We start from the raw sequence: 9,570 nt of genomic DNA, 5'->3' as shown, positions 1-9,570 counted from the left end.
TTCTAGAATCATATCTTGTGATTTCTTATGAATCAAGTCATTAATTGAGATTTTAAAAATCAAATCTTTTTCAAAACTAATTTCTAAAATATCTTCTTATCTTACCTTTTTCAAAAAGTTGGTTTCAAAATATCTTTTCTAACCTCCTAACTTCTTATCTTTTCAAAATTTGTTTCAACTAACTAACTAACTTTTTGTTTGTTTCTTATCTTTTTCAAAACTACCTAACTAACTCTCTCTCTCTCTAATTTTCGAAAATATCTTCCCTCTTTTTCAAAAATTTCTTTTTAATTAACTAATTATTTTTATTTTTATTTTTGATTAAAAAAAAAGAATTTTCGAAAAAAACTACTAACCTTTTTCAAAAACTATTTTCAAAAATCACTAACTCTTTTTCAAAAATTATTTTCGAAATTTCCCCTCTCTCATCTTATTCTATTTATTTATTCATCTACTAACATCTCTCCCTCACCCACCAAAAATCCGAACCCTCTCTCTCTTTCTGAGTTCAGATTTTTCTCTTCTTCTTTTCTTCTACTAACAATAAGGAACCTCTTTACTGTGACATAGAGGATTCCTCTTCTTTTCTTTTTCTCTTCTCTTTCTTATGAGCAGGGACAGAGAAAAAGGCATTCTTGTTGAAGCTGATCCAGAACCTGAAAGGACTCTGAAGAGAAAACTAAGATAAGCTAAATTACAACAATCCAGAGACAACTTGATTGAAAATTTCGAACAAGTAAAGGAGATGGCAGCCGAACCCAACAACAATGCAAGGAGAATGCTTGGTGACTTTACTGCACCTAATTCCAATTTACATGGAAGAAGCATCTCCATTCCTGCCATTGGAGCAAACAACTTTGAGCTGAAACCTCAATTAGTTTCTCTGATGCAGCAGAACTGCAAGTTTCATGGACTTCCATCTGAAGATCCTTTTCAGTTCTTAACTGAATTCTTGCAAATATGTGATACTGTTAAGACTAATGGAGTAGATCCTGAAGTCTACAGGCTCATGCTTTTCCCTTTTGCTGTAAGAGACAGAGCTAGAATATGGTTGGACTCTCAACCCAAGGACAGCCTGAACTCTTGGGATAAGCTGGTCACGGCTTTCTTAGCCAAGTTCTTTCCTCCTCAAAAGCTGAGCAAGCTTAGAGTGGATGTTCAAACCTTCAAACAAAAGGAAGGTGAATCCCTCTATGAAGCTTGGGAAAGATACAAACAGCTGACCAAAAGTGTCCTTCTGACATGCTTTCAGAATGGACCATCATGGATATATTCTATGATGGTTTATCTGAGTTATCAAAGATGTCATTGGATACTTCTGCAGGTGGATCCATTCACCTAAAAAAAATGCCTGCAGAAGCTCAAGAACTCATTGACATGGTTGCTAATAACAAGTTCATGTACACTTCTGAGAGGAATCCTGTGAGTAATGGGACGCTTATGAAGAAGGGAGTTCTTGAAGTTGATACTCTGAATGCCATATTGGCTCAGAACAAAATATTGACTCAGCAAGTCAATATGATCTCTCAGAGTCTGAATGGAATGCAAGCTGCATCCAACAGTACTCAAGAGGCTTCTTATGAAAAAGAAGCTTATGATCCTGAGAACCCTGCAATAGCAAAGGTGAATTACTTAGGTGAACCTTATGGAAACACCTATAACTCATCATGGAGAAATCATCCAAATTTCTCATGGAAGGATCAAAAGCCTCAACAAGGCTTTAATAATGGTGGAAGAAACAGGTTTAACAATAATAAACCTTTTCCATCATCCACTCAGCAACAGACAGAAAACTCTGAACAAAATACTTCTAATTTGGCAAACTTAGTCTCTGATCTGTCCAAGGCCACTGTGAGTTTCATGAATGAAACAAGGTCTTCCATTAGAAATTTGGAAGCACAAGTGGGCCAGCTGAGTAAGAGGATCACTGAAATCCCTCCTAGTACTCTCCCAAGCAATACAAAAGAAAATCCAAAAGGAGAGTGCAAGGCCATTGACATAAGCATCACGGCCGAACCTGTAAGGGAAGGAGAGGACGTGAATCCCAAGGAGGAAGACCTCCTGGGACGTCCAGTGATCAATAAGGAGTTTCCCTCTGAGGAACCAAAGGAATCTGAGACTCATCTAGAGACCATAGAGATCCCATTAAACCTCCTTATGCCATTCATGAGCTCTGATGAGTATTCCTCTTCTGAAGAGAATGAGGATGTTACTGAAGAGCAAACTGCCAAGTTTCTTGGTGCAATCATGAAGCTAAATGACAAATTATTTGGCATTGATACTTAGGAAGTTGAACCTCCCTTGTTCATCAATGAACTAAGTGATCTGGATCAACTGACATTGCCTCAGAAGAGACAGGATCCTGGAAAGTTCATAATACCTTGTACTATAGGCACCATGATCTTTAAGGCTCTGTGTGACCTTGGTTCAGGAATAAACCTCATGCCCCTCTCTGTAATAGAGAAACTGGAAATCTATGGGGTGCAAGCTGCTAGAATCTCATTAGAGATGACAGATAGTTCAAGAAAACAGGCTTATGGACAAGTAGAGGACGTGTTAGTAAAGGTTGAAGGCCTTTACATCCCTGCTGATTTCATAGTCCTGGATACTGGAAAGGAAGAGGATGAATCCATCATCCTAGGAAGACCTTTCCTGGCCACAGCAAGAGCTGTGATTGATGTTGACAGAGGTGAAATAGTCCTTCAATGGAATGAGGACTCCCTTGTGTTTAAAACTCAAGGATCTCCCTCTGCAACCATGGAGAGGAAGCATGAAAAGCTTCTCTCAAAGCAGAGTCAACCCAAGCCCCCACAGTCAAACTCTAAGTTTGGTGTTGGGAGGCCACAACCAAACTCTAAGTTTGGTGTTGAACTCCCATATCCAAACTCTAAGTTTGGTGTTGGAGAGTCTCAACAAAGCTCTGCACATCTGTGAGGTTCCATGAGAGCCCACTGTCAAGCTATTGACATTAAAGAAGCGCTTGTTGGGAGGCAACCCAATGTTTATTTATCTAACCCTATTATTCTTGTTTTTTGTGTTTTCTTAGGTTCATGATCATGTGGAGTCACAAAATAAATATAAAAATTGAAAACGGAGTCAAAAACAGAAGAAGAAAAATCACACCCTGGAGGAGCATCTGCCTGGCGTTCAACGCCAGAACAGAGCATGGTAGAACATTTGACTGCAAATCAAGAGATCCCTGAGATACCTCAGGGGATACATTTTCTTCCACACAATTATTGGAAGCAACTAAGGGTGGAACATCAAGAGCACTCCATCATCCTTCATGAAATCAGAGAAGATCTAAAAGCAATGGAGGAGGAGCAACAAAGACAAAGAAGAGACATAGAAGAACTCAAGGACATCATTGGTTCCTCAAGAAGGAAACGCCACCATCACTAAGGTGGATTCATTCCTTGTTCTTAATTCTTCTGTTTTTTGTTTTCTATGCTATGTGCTTATCTGTGTTTGTGTCTTCATTACATGATCATTAGTAGTTAGTAACTGTGTTTTAAAGTTATAAATGTCCTATGAATCCATCACCTCTCTTAAATGAAAAAATGTTTTAATTCAAAAGAACAAGAAGTACATGAGTTTCGAATTTATCCTTGAACTTAGTTTAATTATATTGATGTGGTGACAATGCTTCTTGTTTTCTGAATGTATGCTTGAACAGTGCATATGTCTTTTGAAGTTGTTGTTTAAAAATGTTAAATATGTTGGCTCTTGAAAGAATGATGACTAGGAGACATGTTATTTGATAATCTGAAAAATCATAAAAATGATTCTTGAAGCAAGAAAAAGCAGCAAAGAACAAAGCTTGCAGAAAAAAAAAAATAGGCGAAAAAAAAATATAGAAAGAAAAAAAAAGAAAAAGCAAGCAGAAAAAGCCAAAGCTCTTAAAACCAAGAGGCAAGAGCAAAAAGCCAATAACCCTTAAAACCAAAAGGCAAGGGCAAATAAAAAAGATCCCAAGGCTTTGAGCATCAGTGGATAGGAGGGCCTAAAGGAATAAAATCCTGGTCTAAGCGGCTAAACCAAGCTGTCCCTAACCATGTGCTTGTGGCGTGTATGTGTCAAGTGAAAACTTGAGACTGAGCGGTTAAAGTCAAGGTCCAAAGCAAAAATAGAGTGTGCTTAAGAACCCTGGACACCTCTAATTGGGGACTTTAGCAAAGCTGAGTCACAATCTGAAAAGGTTCACCCAATTATGTGTCTGTGGCATTTATGTATCCGGTGGTAATACTGGAAAACAAAGTGCTTAGGGCCACCGCCAAGACTCATAAAGAAGCTGTGTTCAAGAATCATCATACTGAACTAGGAGAGTCAATAACACTATTCGAAATCTGAAGTTCCTATAGATGCCAATCATTCTGAACCTCAATGGATAAAGTGAGATGCCAAAACTATTCAAGAGGCAAAAAGCTATAAGTCCCGCTCATATGATTGAAGCTCTGTTTCATTGATAGTTTGGAATTTATAGTATATTCTCTTCTTTTCATCCTATTTGATTTTCAGTTGCTTGGGGACAAGCAACAATTTAAGTTTGGTGTTGTGATGAGCGGATAATTTATACGCTTTTTGACATTGTTTTTAGTATGTTTTTAGTAGGATCTAGTTACTTTTAGGGATGTTTTCATTAGATTTTATGTTAAATTCGCATTTCTGGACTTTACTATGAGTTTGTGTGTTTTTCTGTGATTTCAGGTATTTTCTGGCTGAAATTGAGGGACTTGAGCAGAAATCAGATTCAGAGGTTGAAGAAGGACTGCTGATGTTGTTGGATTCTGACCTCCCTGCACTCAAAGTGGATTTTCTGGAGCTACAGAACTCGAAATGGCGTGCTTCCAACTGCGTTGGAAAGTAGACATCCAGGGCTTTCCAGAAATATATAATAGTCCATACTTTGGCCAAGAATAGATGACGTAAAATGGCGTTCAACGTCAGCTTTCTGCCCAAATCTGGCGTCCAGCGCCAGAAAAGGAGCCAAAACCAGAGTTGAACGCCCAAACTGGCACAAAAGCTGGCGTTCAACTCCAAGGAGGACCTCTACACGTGCAACACTCAAAGCTCAGCCCAAGCACACACCAAGTGGGCTCCGAAAGTGGATTTATGCATCAATTACTTACTTCTGTAAACCCTAGTAGCTAGTTTATTATAAATAGGACCTTTTACTAGTCTTTTTGACCATCTTTGAACGCATAGTTCTTAGACCATGGGGGCTGGCCTCTCGGCCATGCCTGGACCTTCACTTATGTATTTTCAACGGTAGAGTTTCTACACTCCATAGATTAAGGTGTGGAGCTCTGCTGTTCCTCAAAGATTAATGCAAAGTACTACTGTTTTCTATTCAATTCATCTTATTTCGCTTCTAAGATATTCATTCGCTCTTCAACCTGAATGTGATGAATGTGACAATCATCATCATTCCCTATGAACGCGTGCCTGACAACCACTTCCGTTCTATCTTCGACTGAATGAGTATCTCTTAGATCTCTTAATCGGAATCTTCGTGGCGTAAGCTAGAATGATGGCAGCATTCAAGAGAATCCGGAAGGTCTAAACCTTGTCTGTGGTATTCCGAGTAGGATTCAATAAATGAATGACTGTGACGAGCTCCAAACTCGCGATTGCAGGGCGTTAGTGACAGACGCAAAAGGATAGTAAATCCTATTCCAGCATGATCGAGAACAGACAGATGAATAGCCGTGCCGTGACAGGGTGCGTTGACCATTTTCACTGAGAGGATAAGATGAAGCCATTGACAAGGGTGATGCCTCCAGACGATTAGCCGTGCCGTGATAGGGCATTGGATCATTGTCCCGAGAGATGACCGAAAGTAGCCATTGACAGTGGTGATGTATCACATAAATCCAGCCATGGAAAGGAGTAAGACTGATTGGATGAAGATAGCAGAAAAGCAGAGGTTCAGAGGAACGAAAGCATCTCCATTCGCTTATCTGAAATTCCTACCAATGAATTACATAAGTATTTCTATCCCTATTTTATTATATTAAATTCGAAAACACCATTATCAATTTATATCTGCCTAACTGAGATTTGCAAGGTGACCATAGCTTGCTTCATACCAACAATCTCCGTGGGATTCGACCCTTACTCACGTAAGGTATTACTTGGACGACCCAGTGCACTTGCTGGTTAGTTACACGGAGTTGTGAACCATGGTCTTGGCATCATGTTTTTGGCGCCATTACCAGGGAAAGAAAGAGCAATGAATTTTACATAATTAAAGTGTAATCACGATTCCGCGTACCAATGCACTCTTTCTTCTTCTATTTTCTTTTAATGCAATTTATGATTCATGTTCTTTTATCATTGATTGTTTTATTGTTGTTTAATTCCTTACGATTGGTAATTGGTAGATTTATAATTCTTGCACATTTACCATGCTTTTCATTTATACCCACCAAGTGTTTGACAAAATGCTTGGTTGGGCTTTAGAGTAGACTTTGAGCATTCTTGGCTTGGAAAGAGTAATTAAGCAATCTTGAGTCATGAAAACCCAACTTATGTTGGTGATCTAGAGTTGTTAGCTAGTATTGTTTCCATTGACGCTAATTTTTTGCTAATTTAATTAGTGAGTTGATTAGGACCTTTGGATTGAGATTAGCTAGTCTTGTTAGACTTTCTTCGAGTGTGAAGATAATATGATACCTTCTTCGGGGATGATGTAATAAGATAAATTCTTGTTTATATTTGTGATATGATTAATTAGTCTTGTTTGACCTTCTCCCTATGTGAAGATGACATGATACCTTCTTCCGTTTTTTGGAGTTGACTAGATAAGATAAATTAATCATTGTATGACTAGGATAGAAAGCCTATGATCTCAACCCTTGCCATGAATGTCTCTCTTTTTATTACTTGCTTTCTCTTATTTACTTGTCTTCTTTAAATACTTTCATGATTTATTTTTCTTGTCATTTACCTTTTCTTATTCCTCTTATAAACCAAAAAAACCCCCTTGTTCCTTCATAGCCAATAATCATACACTTCATTGCAATTCCTTATGAGACGACCCGGAGTCCAAATACTCCGGTTAATTCTTATTAGGGGTTTGTTAATTGTGACAACGTAAATTTTTGATGTGGGAATTGTTTGTTGATTTAGAACTATGCTTACAACGAAAATTCTTTTCTATAAGAAGAAAATCTAGACCGATGATAATTGTCATTATCAGTCTCTTTCTTATAGTAATTATTCACATAGTTCTTAACATCTACACACATTTTCCTAATGCAACTCATGGCATGCTCACAAGGATAACCTGTTAGCTGAAACTTTCTACAGGAGCACTCATGGTTCTTTAAGTCTACAACAAATTTGTTCCTGTAGGCTGCTGAACACCTCATACTTGTCCCTACCCGCATAGATGGCCAACCACTCCCTACCTTTATCAAACTCTCTTTCAATTTTCTTGTTTAGTTTTGGCAAAATATCTCCAGCATATGTCAGTATACTTTGTCTATTATCATCCCACCTATTTATAAGATAAATCCTAATATCTTCTAACATAGACATTATGGGTTTCTCTCTAACTTCTACGATAATAGAGTTGAAACATTCACACATGTTATTTACAAGTGCATCACATTTAGGTAAATAATTAAATCTGGACTTGCTCCAATACTTAGCAAGGATCTCCATGAGATGCTTATAAGATCCTTGATCAACCATCTGAATCTCCTTTATCCTTCTCTCCCACTCCTAGACATATGTTACCTTTGTAGCCTTTCACATCATCATTTTTCAGCTAAACACCTGGGTACCTTTTTCTAAAATTGCTATATAAGTGCCTGACACAAAATCTGTGATCTATGCCAGGCAGCAACTCATCAAAGGTAGGAATCAATCCCTTGGACACAAAATTTAAAAACAGAACAAGTCAATAACAGAATTTAAAAATAGAACAAGTCAATAACATCACAATTTGAAGTAAAAACATAATCAAGTACACAATTTGAAGTAAAAACTGCTTAAATTTGAGGGTTACCTTTTGTTGGTTGCTCATGAATGTACACCTTCTGATTTTGTCCACACCCAAATCATCACATAAATTCAACAAAAACCAAGTCCATGAGTCTTTTGTCTCTGCTTCAACAACAATATAGGAAATGGGAAAAATCTGATCGTTGGATTCCCATCCAATAGCTGTTAAAAGTTGACCTCCATATGGAGTCTTGATGAAGCATCCATCAAGATCAATCATGGATCTGCACACCATGAAGCTCCTTTTGTAAGCATCCAAGCAGATATAGATCCTCTCAAACCGTGGTCTCATGTCCTTACCAGGGATTGGTGTCTCTAATTGAAACTCAAGAGGTCTCTGAACTTGTATCCGAGCAGTGGTACCCGAATTCGACCTCAGTAACTTGGCAGCATAGCCATGTATCCTCCTATATTGCTCTCCATAAGTACCATTAATCTTATTCAATGCTAACTGCTTCATTCTGGCAGCTTTGGTCTTTGTGAGGTCAACATTCCACTTGCTATGAGCCTTTCTCATCAAGGTTCTCAACTTGATCTTTGGGTTCTCACAAATCTTCTTCATAAATGCCTTGCTAAGCCATTGAGAACTCATAATACCAATTTTGGTTGCCTTGCTACATGTGTGTTTTTTATAACAGCTGGTCAACTACCATGTATCCTCCCTCTTCATCTTATGGCAGTATGCAAACCACTTGTATCCTTCTTGGCAAACCGTCCTACACCTATGGCTATCACACTTTGAGAACCATACTCCTCTGCCACTGTGCACAGCATAGCTAGTTACACATTCCTTAAAAGCATTACTAGCCACATACATTGTCCCAATCTCCCATTTATATTTCTTCATGTTCTTCAAATTCTTGTGCAAATGGTACTTCCTCAACGAGGGATCCCCTTCATCATCACTTACAGGGACATCCCATAATTCCTCACTCTCATATCTATCATCTTCATCCCTTAGTCCAACAGCCACCACTTTCTCATTTCCCGTAGTAACACTAGCACTGAATTCTCCTTGCACTCTCTCAGTTGGAACACTCTGTTTCATCTTTTGAGAATCCTTCATAGTTGTAATATCAACATCATACAAACCCCCATCACCATTCCAATCGTCATCACTGTCATCAAAAGTTACTTCCATTGCACTATCTTCAGAGCTGTTTTCACTCCACTGTTCATCACTGTTTGTTTTATCAATGCCATCATCATTCTCTGGCTGGTAGTCATAATCCTTAGATTCATCATCACCTGAAGAATCTGACCTCTCTGCAGATATAAAATCCTCCTCCAACATAGAAGTTTGGGCTTCTGTCACAACCTTGGGCTTCTTACCCCCTTGGTCTGTTTAGATAATTGGGCCTTATGCAGTACAATTGGACCAGGCCCAACAGTTTTTACAATGGGTGCACCAGCCTCACCACCATCTATCTCGTGAACTTCCTCAATTGTACAACCTTTCCTAGTAGTAGCACCATCTTTGTGAACAACAAAAAGCTCTACCATGTTGTCCCTCAGTCCAATTCTGCCCATCTCCATTGCATCCTTGTTTGTCTGAAGCAT

This window comes from Arachis hypogaea, chromosome 13, assembly GCF_003086295.3.
Source record: "Arachis hypogaea cultivar Tifrunner chromosome 13, arahy.Tifrunner.gnm2.J5K5, whole genome shotgun sequence".
Lineage (NCBI taxonomy): Eukaryota > Viridiplantae > Streptophyta > Magnoliopsida > Fabales > Fabaceae > Arachis > Arachis hypogaea.
The sequence above is the reverse complement of the archived record's forward strand: the minus strand, read 5'-3'. Positions refer to the sequence as shown.